General features: G+C 52.8%; 1 pseudogene; it reads left to right on the forward strand.

Moving 5' to 3' along the window:
* The first annotated feature begins 1,986 nt into the window (after positions 1–1,986).
* LOC144256110 (ribosome quality control complex subunit TCF25-like) lies at positions 1,987–21,617 on the forward strand (annotated as a pseudogene).
* The last annotated feature ends 753 nt before the right edge of the window (positions 21,618–22,370 follow it).

The following is a 22,370-nucleotide window of genomic DNA, read 5'->3' on the forward strand; positions in this document are numbered from 1 at the left end:
CCCAGTGTCTCATGCATGTTAGGTGAACGCTCCACCACTGAGCCACAACTGCAGCCCCAATTTTTTTTTTTCTTTTGAGACAAGTTCTCACTAGGATGCTTACAGCTTTGATAAGTTGCTGAGGCTGGCTTTGAACCTGCGATCAGCCTCAGCCACTAGGATTATAGGCATGTACCACCACACCTGTGATAGTCATTTTATTTAAAAAAAAAATATTTGTCCTGAACTTCTCAGAAGATGATATACAGTCAGTCAAAAAATATATGAAAAAGTGTTCATCATCACTAGCAATTAGAGAAATGCAAATCAAAACTACTCTAAGATTTCATCTTACTCCAGTGAGAATGGCATCTATTATGAATACAAACAACAAGTGTTGGTGAGGATATGGGGAAAAGGGAACACTCATACACTGCTGGTGGGACTGCAAATTGGTGCAGCCAATAAGGAAAGCAAGTATGGAGATTCCTTAGAAAATTGGGAATGGAACCACCATTTGACCCAGCTATCCCTCTCCTCGTTCTATACCCAGAGGACTTAAAAACAGCACAATACAGGAATGTGGCCACTCAATGTTTATAGCAGCACAATTCACAATAGCTAAACTGTGGAAACCACCTAGATGCCCTTCAACAGATGAATGGATTAAAAAATGTGGCATATATACACAATGGAATGTTACTCAGCAATAAAAGAGAATAAAATCATGACATTGCAGGTAGCAAATTTTGAATGTTTTCTCTGACATAAAGAGGCTGATTCATAGGTAGGGAAGGAGAGCGTGAGAGGAATAGACAAACTCTAGATAGGGCAGTGGGGTGGGAAGGGAAGGGAGGGGAGGGGGCATGGGGTTAGAAATGATGGTGGAATGTTATGGACATTATTATCCAAAGTACACGTATGAAGACATGAATTGGTATGAATATACTTTTTATATAACCAGAGATACAAAAAATTGTGCTCTGTATATGTAATAAGAATTGTAATGCATTTCACTGTCATATATAAATAATTTTTTAAAAAAATTATTCTAATTAGTTACACATGACAGTAGAATGCATTTTGACAGGGGCTGGGGCTGTGGCTCAGTGGTAGAGCGCTTACCTAGCATGCATGAGGCACTGGTTTCCATCAGCACCACAAAAAAATGAAATATTGTGTCCATCTAAAAACTAAAAAGTAATTTTTTTAAAAAAAGAATGTATTTTGACACATCATACATAAACGGAGTATAACTTCTTGTTTTCTGGTTGTACATGATGTACAGTTTCACCGTTCATGTAGTCATATGTGCACATAGGGTTATAATGTCCGATTCATTTTACTGTTCTTCCTACCTCCATCCCCCCTCCCTTCCTTTTACTCCCCTCTATCTAATCCAGAGAGCTTCTAGTCTTCCTAGCCACCCCACTCCCACTTGCTATGAATTAGCATTCACATATCAGAGAAAATATTCCACTTTGGTTTTTTGAGATTGGCTTATTTTGCTTAGCATCATATTCTCCAGCTCTGTCCAGTTATCAGTAATGCCATAATTTTATTCTTTTTTAAAGCTGATTAATATTTCATTGTGTGTGTGTATATACAATGAAATATAAATGTATATATTTTTATATATGTATATAAATATATATATACTCATACACATATGTGTGTGTGTATATATATATATATATATATATATATATATATATATATATATATACCAATCACATTTTCTTTGTCCTTTCATCTGTTGAAGGGCACCAAGGTTGGTTCCATAGTTTAGCTATTGTGAATTGAGTTGCTATCAACATTGATGTGGCTGTATCATTATAGAACTTAGTCCTTTGGGTATAAACTGAGGAGTGGGATAACTGTGTAAAATGGTGGTATCACTCCAGATTTTCTGAGGAATCTCCATGCTGTTTTCCAGAGTGGTGACAACAATTAGTCATTTGATGTTGATTGCATCAAGAACAAAACTCCCTGCTGGGCATAGTGGTTATGCCTGTAACCCCAGTAACTCTAGAGGCTGGGACAGGAGAATTGCCTCATCAGACTTGAGGACAAAATTATTTTAACATGAACAAGAACAATATTAGAAAATTATAATCCTTATAATACGCCCCCCCTTTTTTTTTTTTAGTTTGAAGTATTGGAATTGAACTCAGGGGTGATCTACCACTAAACTATACCCTCAGCCCTCTATTTTTCACTTTGTCACTGAGGTTGCTCAGGCTGGCCTCAAATTTGCCTTCCTCCTGATTCAGCCTCCCAAATAGAGTCTCTGGGGTGACAGGCATGGCAAGTCGTCTTCACATCTGGCTCAGCTCTACTTCACCACATACACTGCGACCCCTGTGCAGAAATGCCCTGGGCTTGTTTCTCCAGATAAATGTTGAGGATCTTGAGGACGACCCGGTGGTGAACGGAGAGAAGTCTGATTGTGTGTTAACAGATGCTGCAGTGTCAGGGAACAAAGGAAGAATTCAGCGTGGAAACCCAGAGAAGGAAATGTGGCCAAGGCTGCACCCCCAGAGCAGGTATGGGGACCCCATGGTAACAAGGAGGCTGGCATGTCAGGGAAGGGCTGTGGCATCCTGCCACGTGCCACCTGTGTTGGCTTTTTCTTGGAGGTATAATTTTCTGAATTTGCTTTGGCTGATTCCGTGGGAACCCTGATGAAGTTTGTGCTAAAGTCCTTGAGATCAGTGGCAGCCCCAGGGGTACTGCATGCAGGTCCCTGCCCTGCCTGCTGCCCACTGTGCTCCAGGCAGCTCTGTGCCTTCTGGGAGCAACCACTTCTGGTGAAGCGTCCCTGAGGAGCTTCTTGCTACCCAGAGGAGCTGGCCCAGTCAGGGGCAGGTGGGTGCCCCAGGCAGCCTGGACCAGCTCTGCAGCAGGGCAGGGTGGGAGAGAGAGGCCACACTGACAGCAGGGGGTACGGGCAGCATCCTGCTGCAGAAGGATGTGAGGGGCCGCAGGTGCTCCAAGTGGTACTGGCTTGCTGCTTTGGTTCTGAGTTTTTAAGATTTTGCTTCTCTCTCCATTGATAAAAACATCTTATTTTTATTAGTCTAATGCAAGTGGAAAACTCCGGAAGAAGAAAAAGAAGCAGAAAAATAAGAAAAACATTACAGGAGAAGCCTCGGTATGCGACCAGACTTGACTGGCCCCTGCCCAATCCCTCTGTGCCCCTTGGGCCATGTCCTTTATGGTGGTGCTGGGAGAAGACCATTTTATTTGATGTCTTCATTTTTTCCTGTCAGGAGTATAACTATCTAAGAGGTCAAGGACAAAGAAGAGTCACCTACAGTTTTGCTTGTGATTTGCCCCTTTGTTCCTTGGTTGTCATGGCCTACTCCTAGTCTCCGTGTCCCAGCTGCCCTCTGCAGGGAGAGTCCCTTCCCAGCCCTGCTCCCTGTTGCTGTTCACCCAGCCTTCATCCCACCAGTGCATGAGGGGTGCTGGGGGTGGAAGCCCACAGACCAGTTCCCCCTCAGTCAGCACGTTTCCGTTCTTGCCTTGATCCTCCTTGTCTCATTGTTCATCCTGAAGAGAGGTGGTAGCTTTGTTGCTGTTCAGTTGGAGTCACAGGTCCCAGTTCCATTCACCTGCGGATGTGGGCTCACCTGTGAAACATGAAGTGTGGCTCTCTGGCCCAATGGTTCCCAGGGCCTTCTGGATTAGTGATGGTTCTGAGCTTCCTCCTATAATACATCTCCTCCTTCTGAGTTAGATCATCTTTTAGAAAGTACCTACCAAATAACTTTTCAAAGTAACTCCTTGTTATTGGTTGTCACAGCACTTGGAGTGAAGCCAGTGTGTCGATTAACAGTTCCTTCTGGGCTTTTAGGAAAGTGGGATGGAGGATATCGACCACATCTTGGAGAGGATTGAGGATGGCAGTGGGCTCAGCCGCCCGAGTCCCCCACCACTGAGCTCCAGGAAGCATGTCCTGTATGTGGAGCACAGGTATGGCCTCGGCCTCTGATTTTGACGGGGAGGAGTGATTTAGAAAGAGGACAGTTTGCTGTCTTTATTTATTTAGAAGTGTTAAGAGTTCATTATTAAACATTTAGGAAGTAGAAAAAAGGAGAAAGAAGTAAGGAAAAGACATCTGTGTTTCAAAGGACTTTTTTTTGGTACTGAGGATTGAATCCAGGGGTGCTTTACCATTCCCCAGCCCTTTTTATTTTTTTGAGGCAGGATCTCACCAAGTTGCTTAGGGCCTCACTAATTTGCTGAGGTGGTCCTCAAATTTTCGATCTTCCTGGATGCTAGGATTATACCCAAGCATCACTGCACCTGGCTCCTTTTTATTTTTGATTTTGAGACTGGGTATTGTTAGCTTGCTTAAGGCTTGCTAAGTAGCTGAGACCAGCCTCTAACAAGGAGTCCTCCTGCCTTGGCCTCTGAGTAGACACGGGTGTGGCACCATCATGCCCAGCTCAGGACTTCCAAACAGCTTGCCTTTGTATGTCTCATGAGGTGTTTTGAGCTGTACCAGTGTAGTGTCACCCTTGGACGATCACCCATCTGTTGGTCTGGTGGGTGCTTAATGAAACCTGATCTTTGCCAGCTTTGACAAGCAAGCTTCCTGTATCGTTGAGGCCCTCCACTCCACGTCAGGGTGCATGCTCCCTGTACGAAGCCTGGCAGATGAACACTGGACCCGCAGGGGAGACCTACCCCAGGTTCTCTCCTAGCAGTGACCCATTGCATCCCTTGGGTGCCCCATGGGGCCAGTAGTGGTCAGGTCCTATTGCAGGTGGCAAATTTAAAGAAAGCAGGCCTAGAAATCACCTTTCAAGCCCCAAATCATTGTTCTTTGGCTGGACTCTTCTTAGCTTTCTGCAATTTCGAGTCATTGTAGGAAAGCCTGACTTAATTTTTCTTCCTCACATTTCCCACATTCTAGACACTTGAATCCAGACACAGAACTGAAACGGTATTTTGGTGCTTGAGCGGTCCTGGGGGAGCAAAGGTAAGGCCCACAGTAGCTGCATTCTCAAGCTGTTTTTACCTGCTTTCATTTCTTATGGGTGGGGGAGCCATTGAAAACCCTGGGGGAGAGTACTGAAAGCTACACTGGACAGATGGAGCCCTTCCAGGGCCTGGGCAGGTGGCTGAGATGCCAGGAGGCCAGGCTGTTTCACACCTTCTCAACTGTGCACCCCATATTTTTATTTATTTTTTTTATTTATTTTTTTATTTATTTTTTTTTCAGAGTAGAAAATTAGAAGTTTATTATTAAAGGACAGCAGAAAAGACTTCTCCGGGAGGAAGAAGGGGACCCAAGAGGTGGAATCCCTACCCCATATTTTTAAAAAGGTCCTACAAGCTGTTAAACTTTGAATCCTGAAATTTTAGCCAGATCCATTTTGTTTCTCCACCAGCAGGAAAAATGACAAAAAGTTGGAGTTCTGAGATCAGTTTTATGTCACCTAACTCGTTCCTGGCTAGTCAGCTTCTGCAGTGTCAGCTGATGGTGAGCAGGCAGTGGAGTGTCCCTTGGCTTTTCCAGGGGAAGTCAGGGCCCATCCTGGGACTTTCTGTAGGAGGTGGGAGTTCCACTCTCCATCTCCGTACCAAAACATCCGGAAGCTTGTGTCTTTCTAAGTATGTGTTTTCTGATTATAGAGCTGAATGCTTTTTGTTAAAGCTCTGAAGCAGTGTAGAAATGTTCCCTCTTATTCCCATCACCTGTGGCCATGTCCCCAGGTCTTTCTGCACGCCTCTTGAGGTAGCTGTGCTGGCTTTGGCATGTCGGAGTCCCAGGTGTCTTCTGTGCCTGATGCACAGGGTTCTTTGTTAGGCCAAGGATAGGCGTGTCCACACCTTGGCTGCAGGCCCCCTGCATCCATGCAGCCCTCCGAGAAGTGGCCCACTGTGGGTTTCCTCGAGTACCTGCGCCTTGCCCAGCTGCCCTCCCAGGAACGATGCCGCTGAGGCCCACCTGCACTCGGTCGTCCTCAGCTACATCTGCGACCACACAGTGCCTTGAAACTGCGTGAGGTGTGCACGTGGCGCCCTTGTCTGACTGGTGTCTGTTGAGTCATGAGTGGGCCAAGGATTATTTTCAGACTTTGTTTGTTCCCACTTTCCTTGTGTTTAACAGTTTTTGCCTTGGATTTTTGTTTTTAAGTGTTTGAGGACTCATGGATTTCTGACTTCTGTGTGTTTTGGGTTATTTGTGAAAAGCACTTACATGAGCCACTACCTGCGCTGCTCAGGCCGAGTTCTGCCGCTCAGCCCAGCTCTGTCTGCCTGCCCCTGTGTTACATTTTTGCATCATCTTATTTTTGTAAATTATAGTTATTATCAGTCATTAGTTAATAATTACATTTGTTTTTTAGTTTTTGTGGTGCTAGGGAGTGAACCCACAGCCACACACCTCTGAGCTGCCCCCTGCACATATATCAGTTTTATGTATCTATTTTTGAGGTGAGGCCCTCCGTGCTTCCCAGGCTGGTCACACACTCCTGAGTCTGCATGGGCCTCCCCCTCAGCCTCCCAGGCAGCCAGGACCACAGGTCTGTAATCAGGTCAGCTCACTTACTACCTTTATAGTAGCACACTTTTTTGTTGTTTGTTTCTTCAAAAATTTAAGTCCTACTGAAGTATGTCCAGTGAAAAGCTGTGGTTCCCTCCTTCTTGGTCCCCCACCCTTGTCCTGTTGTTCAGAGACCAAACCTTAGCTCCTTTCTGTTCATCCCTCCTGGTGACCATTCAGGGTTTCCATATAGCTGTGCACTGATCTTTGGGGGGAATCTGACTTCCTCCTGAGACAGATGGGGTCTGCTCCCTTCCCCCTGTCTGTGGTGTCTCCACACCCCCAGTGTCGCGACCCTTAAGGTGCTCCTCCTGACCCTCCCTCCAGCATCCGTCAGGGCTGCCTCCTCCCCTAGACTTCTGGCTGGCAGCTCATCTCAGACAGACCTGGTGGTGCCCAGGATGCTGTAGACTTCCAGGCACCGGTGGTTTCCTTTCCACTGCTTGCTGCATGTGCAGAGTTGTGCCAGGTTGTGCCTCTCAGCCTCTGGCCATGCTTTTCTTTTTGTGTATTTGTTCTTCTCACACAGTTTTCATGTCTCTTTTTGAGAAAAGAAAGATGCTGTTTTGTCCTGTTCCGGGTAGTCCAGCTCCTTATTCCTTGTTTTGTTTTAGTGAAATAGGGAACTGCTAAAAAGCCTAGAGATTGGTCTACACACATCCACATCCCATCACTCAGCACAGGGTGCAGCCCTTCCAGGCCTGGCTAAGATGCCACCTGGCAAGGGAGCCAGACCCCTTAACAGCAGCTAAGAACTCTTGCCCAAAGGGGGCCTGGTACCCTCAACTTGTCGCTCACACAAAAGTCGCAGGGAGCTGGGTGCCTGAGGACCCTCAACACTCTGCTCTCGGTCTTCTTCCTTGCAGAAATATGCCAATTTCCTCCTCAGTTTTCCTCATTGTTTCCATGTTTTCCTTTTCAAAGATTGGAGTCATATTGCTGGGCTCTGGGTCAGAGGTCCACTTCCCTAATTTGCCTCTGGCCAAGGCCAGGCATTCCTCCTGTGCAGCCTGTCCCACAGGAAGCAGCTTTTTTGCTCAGGGAATTTCAGTGGCCCTGAGTTCCTGCTCTGCACCATGTTCTAGGGTTTCACTTTTGTTTCCTTTTTGTCCCTCTTGCCTTCGTGCTGGACTGTTGGCCTCCCTGTTCCCCTGGACCTGATGGTAGCTGCTTGCACAGGTCACAGCTGGGGTCCCCTCTTCACGCAGCAGTGCTTTGCTCTCCCTCCCTGTGTGCCCCCTGCCCACTGCTCTGCCTCCAGGGAGAGCTGGAGGGATTGGGCGGCCAGCCTGGCCCCTGGCCCATGGAGGTAAAGCTGTGCCTGTCTCCTCCTCCCCAGACCACGACAGAGGCAGCGTGTATACCCCAAGTGCACGTGGCTGACGACCCCCAAGAGCACCTGGCCGCGGTACAGCAAGCCAGGTGAGTCTGTCACTCCTGCAGCAGGGGGCTGGCACGCTGGCCTCAGTGCCTTCCGGGTGGGCCTTGCAGCACCATGTGCAGCTGCATGTGAGGTATGGTGTTCCTGAGGGTGCAGCAGCCTGTATGTCCCCAGCTGGCCTGATCTGTGCAGAAGCTCTCAACTTCCTTGCAGTCTGCCTCATCCTCTGGGTGCCATGCTACAGGAAGCAGCTGAACAGAGGCTTGCATTTTTAAGTGTTTTTTTTGTGTGTGTGCTGGCACTGAGCCCGAGCCCTCCAAGCCACACATGCCAGGCTGGGCTCTGCTGCTGAGCTGCATCCTCAGCCCTTGAGTTTGTTTTCACATTATGATAATTTGGGGGCTGGGGTTGTAGCTCAGTGGTAGAGCGCTTGCCTAGCATGTATGAGGCCTTGGGTTCAATTCCTAACACCACATAAAACTAAATAAGCAATATAAAGGTATTGTGTCCATCTACAACTAAAAATATTTTTAAAAATCAATAATGTATGATAGTTTTATGTTTAAAGAAAACAGCCATGCAGAAGGTGCAGGGTAGGAAGTGAATGCCCTCTCTGGGCATCGGCTGCACAGTGTAGAGAAGCATCCAGACAGCCCTCTGCAGGTTGATGGGGCACATTCTGTAGAAGAGGTCATGGGTGTGTGGAAGACATGTGTGGAGGGTGGTAACCAACGCACCTCACATGCTGTGCCTGTGGGGTTGGGGATTCTAGAAGAATCCCCTTGGACTCCCAGTGAGGATCGCCTGGGAGTTCGAGGCCTGTGCTTTTAGGATCAACCCTGATGCCTCTCATGTATCTTCTGTTCCCACCAGGCCTCTTGCCCTTCTAACAAAGGAACCCGAACATGGTAGAGATAGGGGCTCATTGTCTCAATCTGCAGGACTTGGACCTTGGGCCAGGCTCTCAGGAGGGAGTAGCTCAGGGGAAGCCCATGAGAACCACTGGCCATTTAGCGGTTGTCTTAGCAGACTGAGTTTTTCAGGTTAACCAGAGGAAATGGTCCCTCCACACAGTCACACAAAAGGAGCAGAACCGTATTTGGTCAGGGGTTACACATGGCCAAGGCCTCTGGCCTGGCCCTGTGCCCACTGCACGCCTCCTGCCCCAGCCCCTCACAGCCACCCTGGCTGCTAGTCCCAACCAGACGTGATCGGGCACCCAGATGGACCTCCATGCTCCCATCCCTGAGGTTTGTTGTCCTGGGCCACTTCGGCTCCATCCTTTCCTGGAGCTCATCTTATTCTATAGAGAAGTGAGTCTTTGTGGAAAGCAGACGGAGGCCAGCTCCCGGGACAGCCCAAGCAAGCAGTGGGAAGCAGGCCCAGGTGTTCTGAGAGAGTCCCCACGTCAGCCTCTGGCCCAGAGGCAGCCCAGCCCCAGGCCTGGGTGACCTGTGAGACCTCTCAGATCAAATGGGTTGGTATCACAGAGTCCTTTCTGAGAACAATACAAGGGAGACAGTTGGGGCTACTGTGCTCTGTAGAGGCGCCATGTCCTGGCCTCCAGCACACCCTCTCTGTGCACTCTCATCTGCCAGGTCTGTCTATGCGGCTGTTGGAATCAAAAAAAGGCCTTTCCTTCTTTGCGTTTGAACACAGTGAAGAGTACCAGCAGGCACAGCACAAGTTCCTGGTGGCCGTGGAGTCCATGGAGCCAAATAACATTGTGGTGCGTGGGCCCCGCAGCTGCCAGTGGGTGGAGGGCGAGTGCCCCGGCAGCTGCTCCCCTGGCAGTGGGGCCCCCGGACCCAAGGGGCACTGTGGAGACTTGGCACTCAGGTGCTCTCCTGCTGGGAGCTGTGTGTAGTGGCACTATGGTCCTTCCCAGGTGCTGCCTCTGTCTTGGGCCTCACTGGGGAGGTAGGGGGAGCATATAGATCCTGCTGGCCCCATGTCCCCCACATAGGGGGGGGGGCAGGAACCTGCTTGCTTTCAGTCCTCTGTCCTGAGACCTGGGAGCCAATACAGCCCCACTGGGCAGGCAGTGTCCCCAGTTCCCACCTGGAGCCAGGTCCAGGCCTTGGCTGGGTAATAGCAGTGCACACCTGGAGTCCAAAGGGAATTTCGTCTGTCACCTGGTGATCATGTCTCCTGGTGTGCACAGGTCCTGGTGGACTGCAGGGGTGTCCTGTGGGTCCCTGCCTGTGACCTTCCTCCAGAGCTGCCCTTCTTTTCTCGTAGGTTCTGCTCCAGACAAGCCCCTACCATGTGGACTCACTCCTGCAGCTCAGTGATGCCTGCCACTTTCAAGAGGATCAGGAGATGGCACGAGACCTCATAGGTGAGACCCAGTAGGCAGTGCAGCCTGCCTGTTCTCGCCACTAGAGCAGATGCAGGTGGCAGGACATTGTCATGTAGCACTTTGTGGAAGGTGTGTCATGCCTGGTTTAGTGTGTCCCAGAACTGGGCAGCCATCACTGCAGTCCATTCCAGGAAAACAGCCTGCCATCTTCTATCTTCCCCCAGGCCCCAGAACCCCTGACTTCTGGTCAGACTCTCCGTGGCCCTACCTGTGTGGGGAGCCATTCAGTGGAAGGACTGTGCGTGGTTTCTGCCCATGGTTGTGTGCCCCATGTGTGGTGTGACCCAGGTTTGCATGTGCTCTTGTCTGAATAGTACTCCCCCTTTGGACAGACGTGGTTGGCGAATCTGTCATCAGTTGGTGGTTCTGGTTGCTCTTCTGTGTGTGCGCGCACGCTGCTGTGGGTGTCTGGGCCGTGTTTGTATCACCTGGGGACTGGGCATGAACAGGACATGTGGCAGTTGCACCCCATGGTGTCGAGGGCGTTTTTCATTCAGGCTCACAAGTCTGTGGCTGCAATTAATGCCGTGGCACCAGGGAAACCTAGGAGGTCCCAGTGCAGGGTCCCAATTCTGTGACCCCTTCTTTCCAGTACTTCGCTTGTTTGGGGTCTTGGGAGTTGCAGGCGCCTACTGTGGCTGACTCCTGCCTCTGTATTGCTGCCCACAGAGCGAGCGCTGTACAGCATGGAGTGTGCCTTCCACCCCCTGTTCAGTCTCACCAGTGGGACACACCAGCTGGACTACCGCAGACCCGAGAACAGGTGAGCTGCCTCTCCTGAGGGCAGCCCTCCCTGTGGGCCTGGGATACTTCTGCAGGCCTCACAGGCCTGTGTCTTGATTCTTAAATCAGTGATGCTTAAGTCAGATTCAGCCTGACAGAGCAGACCTGGGTCTATGCTCTGCTTTATGACATTTCTGTGCTGACCACCTCTGGCATCAGCCCCGAGGCAAGCCTGTATGACCGCAGCAGTCTCCCTGCTGTCCTGTGTGAATTCTTTCTGCTCTGGGCAGCGCTGCTTGGCTGTGGCATGGCCCCCACCTTATGGCCACCATGCCCTGTCTCAGTGCAGCAACTTGGCTGCACCGGGCACTCTGTCTAGACTTTCTCCACTGGTTTCTTTTTCTAGTAAACTCTCAGTTCTAAAAATAAGTCCACAGGATGACTAAAGTCACACAGCTTTATGTACCCAACAGTAGCGCCATTGAAATTTGAGGGTAAATTAAGATCATAATTATAACCGTTTTTAGCTCATTTCCCTTGAATAACAAGTAGCAAACCAAAAGCAAGATAATGATTTCAAAATGCTTGGTTTTCAGGGAGCTGAGGCTGTAGCTCAGTAGCAGAGCTCTTGCCTAGCACATGAGAAGCACTGGTTTGATCTTCAGCAGCACCACATAAAAATAAATAAAATAAAAAATATTCTGTCCATCTACAAAAACAACAAAATTGTTTTAAACCCTTTTTTTAAATATTTATTTTTTAGGTGTAGATGGACACAACACAGTGCCTTTTTTTTTATGTGGTGCTGAGGATCGAACCTGGGTCCCGCCTGTGCTAGGCGAGCGCTCTACAGCTGAGCCACAATCTCAGCCCCAACAACAAACATTTTTAAAAAACTTTCAGTACATTGGTGTGTGTTCAGCTCTTCAGGCACACACAAAGCTTCTCCCCAGACACAAAAGGCATTCGCAGACTCGTATGAGGACCTGGACACTGGCATGGAGCCAGGTGGCCCTCAGAGGCTGCTCTGCTGTTTGCTGCCACTTGAACTCACATGGACCTTTTTGGATGTAGGAGCTTCTACCTGGCCCTCTACAAGCAGATGAGCTTCCTGGAGAAGCGTGGCTACCCACACACCGCACTGGAGATCTGCAAGCTCATCCTGAGGTGAGTGTCCACCAGGGATCCACTCCTGCCAGTCCTCACCAGCAGGGGCTTCTGGGCTGCAGAGACCCTGGGCCCTGACATTTTCCTTGCTCTCTTTGCTCTTCCCTCACTGTGCTGCCTGCGAAGCCTTGAGCCAGGCTAGGACTCGCTGTGCATGCTGCTGCTTGTCGACCACCTGGCCTTGCGGGCCCGGAACTATGAGTACTTGATCCGACTCTTCCAGGAGTGGGAGGTAGGTGTGCGCTTGCAGTGTGACTAGTAGCCATAGTGAGGCCATGAAGCAGAGCCAGGGTGGGTTCCAGGGACATCCTGCCCTTTAGTCTCCCTCATCTCTGCTGTTGAGCAGAATCAGGTCTTCCCAGAGGGAAGCAGCCTTGCATCAGAACCCCAAGATGAGCACACAACTGCATCAAGTGTGCGTGTAGAGATGGTGCTTAGTAATGGACAGTCAGGCGGACCACAGAGCTGGGCATGCTAGGCACAGAAAGGGACAGCCACTCAGTGAGGGAGGTTGTGATGCAGGGCTGACAGGGACCCTAGGTCCTGAGTGTGGGGACGACAGTCTGGGTAGTCACGATTGGGTACGTGTTCCAGGTCAGAGTCGCACATAAATGCCACCTGCCATCCTGGGGCCCCAGACCCAGGAGAGTGGGGTTTGTCTTGGGCTCCACTGAGTGCTAGAGAGCACGCACTGTCTTGCTACAGGTGGGGTGTGCACACAAGTCGAAGCAGCAGTGTAGGTGTGTGGGGTCAGGCTCCATGTGTGAAGATCAGTCTCACCTCTCGCTTTAGTGTAGCCGCTGCAAACTGAGTGGGACAAACAGCTGAACAGAGCTTGTCTAGAGGGGGCTCAGGCCTAGGAGGGGCGGAGGGGGAGGCGCCTCTACTTGTTCTACTTTTCGGCTTGAACCTTTCACAGTACATATTTTTTTGTGAATAAAGAAAAACATTTTTCATAAAAAATAAGTAATGGAAAACAGGTAAATCATTTAAAATCACATAACTCTTTATACAGTTGGCCAAGAAGTCTCACTTCCAGGGATCTAGTTTACAGAGATTCCAGGAGCTCACGAGAATGGCTATAAAAAACCCACGGGGTCCCCAGAACCAGCCACAGAGGAATGTTTGTGGTGGTTTATAAGATTACAGAACTCTGTGGAGATGAGCATTCCCTGTTAATGGAAAAGCATGGAGTAGATCATGTCTGTTACATCGCACACAGAGAAAGGCGGGGAAATGTTTGAAGAGGGTAGTGGCCCCTCTAGGTGGGGGCAGTCATAGCTTGGCTGCCTTCACTCTGGACCCTGCTGTGTGGGGAGAGGGAGTCGCTCCTGTCCCCCACAGTGCTGAGCCTGAGGGGCTCAACAGAGCTCTTTTCCCACTGACGTTGCCCTTCTGCACATTGAAGACCCCCAGGTGGAGCAAGTCCTCCATCCAGGTGTGGGGGTGGCCCTCTTTGTCAGCTCACTGTGGTGCACCTGGTCCTCACAGAGGGCAGGCCCCTCACCTGGCCTCTCGCTCCCTTGTAGGCTCATCGGAACCTGTCGCAGCTCCCAAATTTTGCCTTCTCAGTTCCATTGGCATACTTCCTGTTGAGTCAGCAGACAGACCTCCCCCAGCATGAGCTCAGCTTTGCCAGAGAGAAGGCCTCCCTCTTGATCCAGCAGGCACTCACCATGTTCCCTGGAGGTAGGTACCACGCTGGCCTGTGCAGTGGTTCTTCCTGAGGGTGGAGACCTGGTCCAAGCCCTGCCTTGTGCTTAAAGAAAGATGTGTTCTCCAGCCGGCCTAAAAACTGCTGATGTTGCAGTTAGCTGATTATCCACCTCAGCGGGCCAACTGCATGCTAGCCAGGTGGGAGGGGGCCTTGGGTGAGGGACAAACTGTGTGTCCACTAACTTTGCTGTTAGTTACAGGGCAGGAGAGAGATACAGGGTATGCACATTGGTGTTTAGTGTTAGGGAGAGAAACAGCAGCAGAGGGTTGAGCGGGGCCTGGACCTGATCCAGAGGCACTGTGTGGTACGGCCCTGCATTTCCAGGGTGCCCCCCCACACACTAGGCCTCTATCTGCACCCAGGGCAGGCTCAGGGGGCTGCTGCCTACTCAGGTGGAGGGTGGCAAACCTTGTCCACAAGCACGCAGGAAGTGACCCTCTAGAGGAGGCCGTCCTTACGCTTGAGGGTAGGAGTGTTTGTGACAGAGGTGTGCACACACTCTGTGACTGCCCCTCTGAGGGGAAGTCCCAGAGTCAGCACTGCTTTGTTGGCTCTGACGAAGCCATGGAGAGGCCCCAGCACTGGGTGGATGCGAGCACAGGCAGACCCACCTGCAGTGTCCAGAGCTCCCTGTCAGGAGCAGAGCCAACTCACCAACTCAGGGCTCAGCCCATCATCCCAGCAGCCACCTCTGTCCCCCTCGGGTTCGATGCAACTGGGAGCCCTCGATAGGCCAGCCGAGGTGGGGGACACAGGGCCACAGGGCCCATGTTGAATAACAGAGCTGCCATGGCTATCCCTCAGGAGAGACCCTACTGCGGCTTGTCCCCGGGAGGCAGTTGGTAGGCCAGCTTTCCCAGCAGCTGCCTCTGGCAGGGTCTCGGCATGTGGGCAGTGTAGGGAAGCCCTGCCTACTCAGCCGGAGAGTACTGCATGGGGACAGTACTAGAGCTGGAGAGGCCCTGACCCAGAGGACTGGACACCCAGAGCCCGTGACCATGTATTGGCCACTGTCCTTACCATGGGACCCTGTGGGGTCACCTCCTCCAGGGCACTGGCCGACCCCACTCCCACCAGTCTGTCCTAGGGTCTGTTGCTCATGCTTGAAGGGTGATGGCAAGTCTCCCTGAGATGTGGAAGGGCACTTGGAGTACAAGGGTCTGCCTCCAGGATGCAGAGGTACCTGCTCATCCTTTGTGGACCCCCATCCTCAGCCACTCCCCCTGCAGCAGCTCGGAACGCTGGTCAGACTCAAGGACCCCGTGGCCTTGCAGCCTCTGTGACGTCACGACTCCAGTAATTCTGTGATCAGGGCCCACAGGGCCCCAGGTCCTTATCCTGGCCACTGAGCACCTGAGCCTCTGCTTCCTCCTGCAGTCCTCATGCCCTTGCTCGAGTACTGCAGTGTGCGGCCCGATGCCACCATCTCCAATCACCGCTTCTTTGGACCAGATGCTGAGATAAGGTAGAGCCTTGGTGCCCTGCTGGGATAACTCCTGGTGGGCATCCTCGTTGCCTCCTGGGGGACCTCGCTTATCCTCAGGGCAGTGGAGGGGTGGCAGGTGCGCTCTGCACCACAGGGTCAGAGTGTGTGTGTGTGGCTCTGTCTCCTGGAAACCTGCTTCAGCCTGGTGGCAATCTCGGAGACAGGAAACCCCTGGGGATGTTGGTTACTGTCCCCTAAGGAAGGCCTGGAGTCTGTGTCCACATATGGGTCACCTTACGTCTGAAGAGAAACACTGGTGGGTCAAGTAAATGGCCTCTGGCCTAAGACATGAGGTTCACGAGATGCCTTTTGACAGGAGTGGGCAGCAGGGCTTAAGGTCAGACAGCATGACCCACAGGCACTGGCTGTGGGCAGAGGGGCTCTCGTTGCTGGTATGTTCCACGTTCTGCATTGGCACATATCACCTTTTTCATGTTTCTCATAAAAAATACAGAGGAGACAGCCAGGTGTAGTAGCACAGCCTATGATCCCAGCAACTCTGGAGGCTGAGGAGGGGGATCCAGTCTCAACAACTCAGCGAGACCCTGTCTCAAAGTAAAAAATAAAGGGGGCTGGAGTTGTGGTTCAGTGGTGGAGCACTTGCCTTTAACTTGTGAGGCACTGGGTTTGATCCTCAGTACCACATAATAATAATAATAAAATAAAGATATTGTGTCCATTTAGAACTAAAAATATATAAGATATGAAAAATAAAAAGGCTGGGGATGTGGCTTAGTGATAGAGTTCCCCTGGGCTCAATCCCCAGTACCAGAAATAAAAAGAAAACATAAATGAAAGAAAAACATGTTATGGGGGTCCACCCCAGAATCTCCGTCCCCTAGCCAGCCTTCGTCCTCTGCACTTGCTCTCTGCAGACACACATGTACACTGAGCAACTCAGTCAGCTGAGGAGCACAGACAGCACCAATTCGAAGTCGCAGACCTGTATGCCCTCCCTTCAGGAGGTGAACTGTCTATCAGTAGCTGAGAGACAGCCTCTTTTTGCTAAAGAAGGTCCTGCTAGGGGATCTGCTCACAGGCTTTGCTCACACAGTCAGGCCCCACCCTGACCCAGGCTTTGCTCCCAAAGCCAGCCCCCATCCTACAAGCTGACCTTGCTCCCACAGCCAGCTCCCTATCCCTGACCTTGGCCTTGCTCCTACAGCCAGCCCTCTGCCCTGACACTGGCCTTGCTCTACCCAGCTCCCCATCCCTGACCCTGGCTGTACTCCACCAAACTCCCCATCTCTGACCTTGGCCTTGCTTCCACAGCCAGTCCCCCATCCCTGACCCAGGCCTTGTTCCCACAGCCAGTCCCCCATCCCTGACCCAGGCCTTGCTCCACACAGCTCTCCATCCCTGACCCTGGCCTTGCTCCCACAGCCAGTCCCCCATCCCTGACCCAGGCCTGGATCCACCCAGCTCCCCATCCCTGACCCTGGCCTTGCTCCACCCAGCTCCCCATCCCTGATCCTGGCCTTATTCCCACAGCCAGCCCACCATCCCTGACCCAAGCCTTTCTCCCACAGCAAGCTCCCATCCCTGACTCAGGCCTTGCTCCACAGCCAGCCCCCCATGCCTGACCTAGGCCTTGCTCCACAGCCAGCCCCCCATGCCTGACCCAGGCCTTGCTCCACAGCCAGCCCCCCATCCCTGACCCAGGCTTGCTCCCACAGCCAGCTCCCCATCCCTGACCCTGGCCTTGCTCCACCCAGCTCCCCATCCCTGATCCAGGTCTTGATCCACCCAGCTCCCCATCCCTGACCTTGGCGTTGCTCCACCCAGCTCCTCATCCCTGACCCAGGCCTTGTTCCCACAGCCAGGCCCCTGCCCTGACCCTGGCCATATTCCCACAGCCAGCTCCCTATCCCTGACCCTGGCCTTGCTCCACCCAGGCCCCCATCTCTGACCCAGGCCTTGTACCCCAGCCAGTCCCCAATCACTGACCCAGGCCTTGCTCCACCCAGCTCCCATCCCTGACCCAGGTCTTGCTCCCACAGCCACTCCCCTGCCCTGACCTTGGCCTTGCTCCACCCAGCTCTCCATCCCTGACCCTGGCCTTGCTCCCAAAACCAGTCACCCATCCCTGACCCAGGCCTTGCTCCCCCAGCCCCCATTCCTGACCCTGGCCTTGCTCCACCCAGCTCCTCATCCCTGACCTAGGTCTTGCTCCCAGAGCCAGTCCCCCATCCCTGACCCAGGCCTTGCTCTACCGAGCTCCCCATCCCTAACACAAGCTTGCTCCCAAAGCCAGACCCCATCTCTGACCTTGGCCTTGCTCCACCCAGCTCCCCATCCCTGACCCAGGTCTTGCTCCCACAGTCAGTCCCCTTCCCTGACCATGGCCTTGTTCCCACACCCAGTTCCCCATCCCTGACCTTGGCCTTGCTCCACCCAGCCCCCCATCCCTGACCCTGGCCTTGCTCCCACAGCCAGCCCCCCATCCCTGACCCAGGTCTTGCTCCCACAGCCAGCCCCCTGCCCTGACCCAGCTGGTGTGTCTGTACCTCGGGAGGTTGCACTTCCTCTGGAAAAAGCCTGCCACCATGAGCTGGCTGGAGGAAAATGTCCGTGAGGTTCTTCAGGCAGTGGACGCTGGGGACCCCGCTGTGGAGGCTTGTGTGAACAGGTGAGATGCTGGGTATTCGTGCAGGTCAGCCCCTCCTGCCCTCTCTGGGCACCCTCTGATGTTAGATGCTGTGGGCCAGAGTGGTTTCATGTCTGCTGCCGCTGGCATAGTCCTGCTCTCCTGTGGGTGAGCTAGTAGACCCCAAGGCTGCTGCCACTGTCCAGGTGGGATTGTAGGTGTGGCATGGGTCTGCCCATATTCTGTCCTGCCTATTGCTATGCGCCTGGTTTTCACATCTGCTATAGCAGGTGCCAGGCTCACACCTGCTGGCAGAGATAGCAGCAAGCAGCAGCCCTGGCCCACTCCCACCCATGGTCTGGCCTTTGGCCCTGTTAGCATTGTGGTCTGGGACTGCTGTGGCCAGGCTGGCTGGTACAGTGAGGACTTTGTGATCTGTGCTGGCCAGGAGTCTCCCCTAACTGCCCAGAGGTAGCCCTTTGCTGTGGAAGTAAAATTGAAGAAATGATGGGAGAGTGGGGGCCCTGGCACTCTAGCCCTCACAGCCAGTATTCACTGTGCACTCATCTGTTCTCCACACTAGAGGGGATGTTTCAATGGGCAGGAGCACGTTCTGCTCCCTGTGCAACTTCTCCGCCCCACTGTGTCCAGCAGGGGCAGGCCCTATGCTGCAGCTGTAGTGACACTCGGGTTCTTCAGAGACTCACTCAGCACACCATGGCCTGACTGCCTGGCCGTCTGGGGGTGAAGCTGGAGATCCTTGGGAGATGGAGACCTGCCAGGGAGGAAGGGCTTAGCAGTTTTCAGAGTGGGCACTGGTTAATCTGCTGCTGTTTGCCCTGGCCTCAGGCCTCAGATGCTCTACCAGCGTGCACCCAGAAACATCCATCGCCATGTGATCCTCTCGGAGATCAGGGAGGCTGTTGCTGCCCTTCCCCCGGTAAGGAGGAGGGCGTGATGGTGGGCTGTGTGACCGTTCCCCTCCTGCTCCTGGTAGCCCACAGGCAGGAGGGCGGGTGAGGCCAAAGGGGGCATGAGTACCTTCCCTCAGCCTACTGGGGTGCTGGTCAATCCCTACACCCATGGTATTGGCCCCATGTGCCTTGCTGGTGGCCAGGCCTGCATGCAACACTGCTGAGAGCAGGCTGCTGCTGTGGGAAAACCTCAAGGGCACCACAGGTGCATAGGAAGAGGCAGGTCAGGGCGGCCAGGACAGGGGGTCCCTTGGGGCCCTCGACACCACTAATTTACCTAAGCTGCTCTGCTGATCCTCAGGATAGCACTTCCAACCTCTTCTGGCCAGGAAGGCTTGTTCTGATGAGTAGTGACAGTGTGGTGCTGGCGGGAGAGGGTAGAGAGGCCGGACAGGGCTGTGCCGGCTTTGTGTGACACGTGGTTCAGCCCATGCTGTGTGGCTTGGGCACCACAGTGAGTTTGATCATGGCATGCGTGGGCACTTTCTGTGTGCTTGACCTTTCCCACCATGCCCCTGCCCAGGGTCAGAAAGCCAAGCCCATTCCCCTTCTCTGCTGAGTGACCTGCCCCAGAAGGCTCTAGCATCACCGTTTCTCCCCTTTCTAAAGGATGTGACCACACAGTCTGTGATGGGGTTTGACCCTCTGCCTCCCCTGGACAACATCTACTCCTACGTCAGACCAGAGAGGTAATGCCCTCACCCCCACTGTGCTTGTGCAGACGCAGGTCAGTGCCTCGGGGCTCCCCGGGGCTCGATGCCCACCGAAGGCAGCCCAGAAGGCCAGCGGTCAGGCACAGGGAAGAGGGAGCAGCAGTGACACTCAGGACACAGCTGCCTTTGCACATATCCACCCAACTCTGAGCGTTTCTTTCCAGATTTTGTAGCAGATACTAGAAACGCAGTGAGAAGCAGAATAAGAAGCCACTCTGCCTGTGGTCAGCTGCCGTGGTAGGAACAGATGAGAATTGTAGAACCTAGAGATAAGGGTAAGGTCCAAAGTGCACTGAGAGATACCCAGAGCAGCAGGAAGGGAGCAAGAAGGCCCATGAGGCTGGGCAAGGAGAGTGGGTTGGTGGGACAGAAAGTGACAAAGAAACACATCAGAGCCCGCCTACAGGCTGCCCCTGGAGTGTGGGCAGCTTTCAGAGCCAACAAGAGCCCTTTCACCTTTACTTCTGGTGTTAGAGCCACACCTATAATCTCAGCTACTCAGGGCTGAGACCAGGAGGATCACAAGTTCAAGGCCAACAGCTTAGCAAGACCCTTTCTCAAAATCAAAAGGGCCAGGGTTTAGCTCAGTGGCAGAGCACTTGCCTAGTATGTGTGACCTGGGTTCCATCCTGGCAGGGGAAAAATGTGCTGAGGAGCTGCTTGTCTGGGGTAAGCCCCAGAGCTGCTGGCGGCCCTCCCTTTTAAGGCAGGCTGCCTTCCAGCCCCACCTTTCCCCACCAACTTTGTAGAAGTTATAATGAGACTGTGTGTTCACAGTGAAGCCCATTGTGTCAAGCTCCCCAGTAGCTCAGGAGGAGGTCGTTGGTCAGCGGTAGAGAGGCACCTTGCTCTGCTCTCTGCCCACATGGGCTTTCTCCTCCTCAGAGCATGGGTGTGGCCCTGGCATCCAGCAGACAGTGGCCATGGCGTCCCCTGCCTGTGGCTGTGTTCTCTGCTGGCCTGGTGCTGAAGGAGGTGTGCACCTGCTGCCCTTTTCTGTTTTGTGGTGCTGGAGATTGAACCTGGGTGCTCTACCCCTGAGCTACAGCCCCAGCACTTTTTTAAATGTTGGGGCCATCTTGCTGATTTGCCCAGGTTGGCTTTGAACTCATGATCCGCCTACCTCAGCTTCCCAAGTTGCTGGCACAGGCATGGCCACCATGCCCAGTGAGACTGCAGTTCTTCTTGGAAACAAGGCCTGTGCCATGGCAGAGGACAGCCTGGCTGTGGTCATTTCACAGACTAGGCTCCTTGAAGAGCCACCTCCGGGCCCCTTCCTTTCCTTCCCAGTTGTCCTTGGGTGTCCATGGCCCCACCCCAAGCCGGACCCTGACCTGCTTTGGGAGGAGTCAAGGGGAGTCTAGCTTTGTTTTATGACTTCTCTTGACTTCCTGTTTCAGGTTAAGTCCTGTCAGCTATGGAAACACAGTTGCCCTCTTCTTCCTGTCACTGTTGCCAAATTACACTGTGGAGGTAGGTTGGGCATGTCTCAGCTTCTGTGCTGAGTGGTTCAAGCCAGTCGTCTGCATGCAGATGTCCAGCGTCAGCACCATGCTGGGCAGTGCAGGAGTGGGGCCGACAGCTCCTGGGAGCCGCAGGGCTGCTCGGCCCCCTACCTCGCACTGGCCTGGGTAGACATGTGCCTTTGGTTTTTCAGAGCTTCATGTCCTCGACAGGCACCTGAGGAGGGTCCAGGTCCCGTGCTGGGGTGTAGGCCGCCCCGGGCTTGATGACGCATCTCCCTGCTTGGGCCCCAGGTCCCCAGTCCCAGTACAGAGAGGCCCTGCTCAGACATGTCTCACTGCTGCAGGGGGAGAGGCCAGAGGAAGGAGTGCCTGGGGGTCTGAACCATAACCAAGGCTTGAACCGGTTGATGCTGGCCATGAGAGAGATGATGGCCAACTTCCACTTCAACGACCTGGAGGCGCCGCGTGAGGACAACCCCGAGTGGGAGGGGGACTGGGACTGAGCCACTTAGGCTGCTGCACCCAGCGCTGTGCAATTATGTTCCTGATTCTGTTCTGGTCTGGATTGACCAGTCCCCTGAAGTAGAAGTGCTGAATGTACCGTCTGCCGTGTCTTCTGTTCCCTGCAAACATGGATGGGTTTCTTCCCTGCTGCGGGGGATTCTCCTCCAACACTCAACTCCACCTCAGCACTCAGGAGTCCAGAGCCAGCCCTGGCCCATGTGCAGCCCACACCAGAATCTGGAACACAGGGCTCCAGGGTGATCCCTGGTGGTGTGGGATCTCCAGGCTTGTATTGAGAAGAGATGTCTACATGGCTGGCCTTCAGGCCACAGCCCAGTTCTTTTCGAGCAGTTGGGGATAATGTGTGTGTGGGGGTCCCTCAGCTGGACACTGCAGCCTCTCCAAACTTGCGAGTTTTGAACTTTCTGAGCACACATTCTACCTTGGAGCTACAGCCCCAGCCCGGTACTATATTAGGAAACTGGAGGGCTGAGACGCAGCTGAGGGGTAGAGCACTGGGCTGGCATGTACAAGGCTCCAGACCCTATCCCCAGCACAGGAGGGAAGGAAGGCAGGAAGGAGGGGAGGAGACAGGGAGAGAAGGAAGGAAGCTTGGAAGCTTCAGGAGCAGTGTCCGGAGGTGAAGGAGAAGCCCAAAAAGCAAGTTTAGGAAGAAAGTTGTTGAGGGCAGATTGGTGGGTATAGGACAGGTTAATGGACATTTGTTCTGGGGATAACTGGGAGCTCCAATA

This window comes from Urocitellus parryii, chromosome 7 (assembly GCF_045843805.1).
Source record: "Urocitellus parryii isolate mUroPar1 chromosome 7, mUroPar1.hap1, whole genome shotgun sequence".
Lineage (NCBI taxonomy): Eukaryota > Metazoa > Chordata > Mammalia > Rodentia > Sciuridae > Urocitellus > Urocitellus parryii.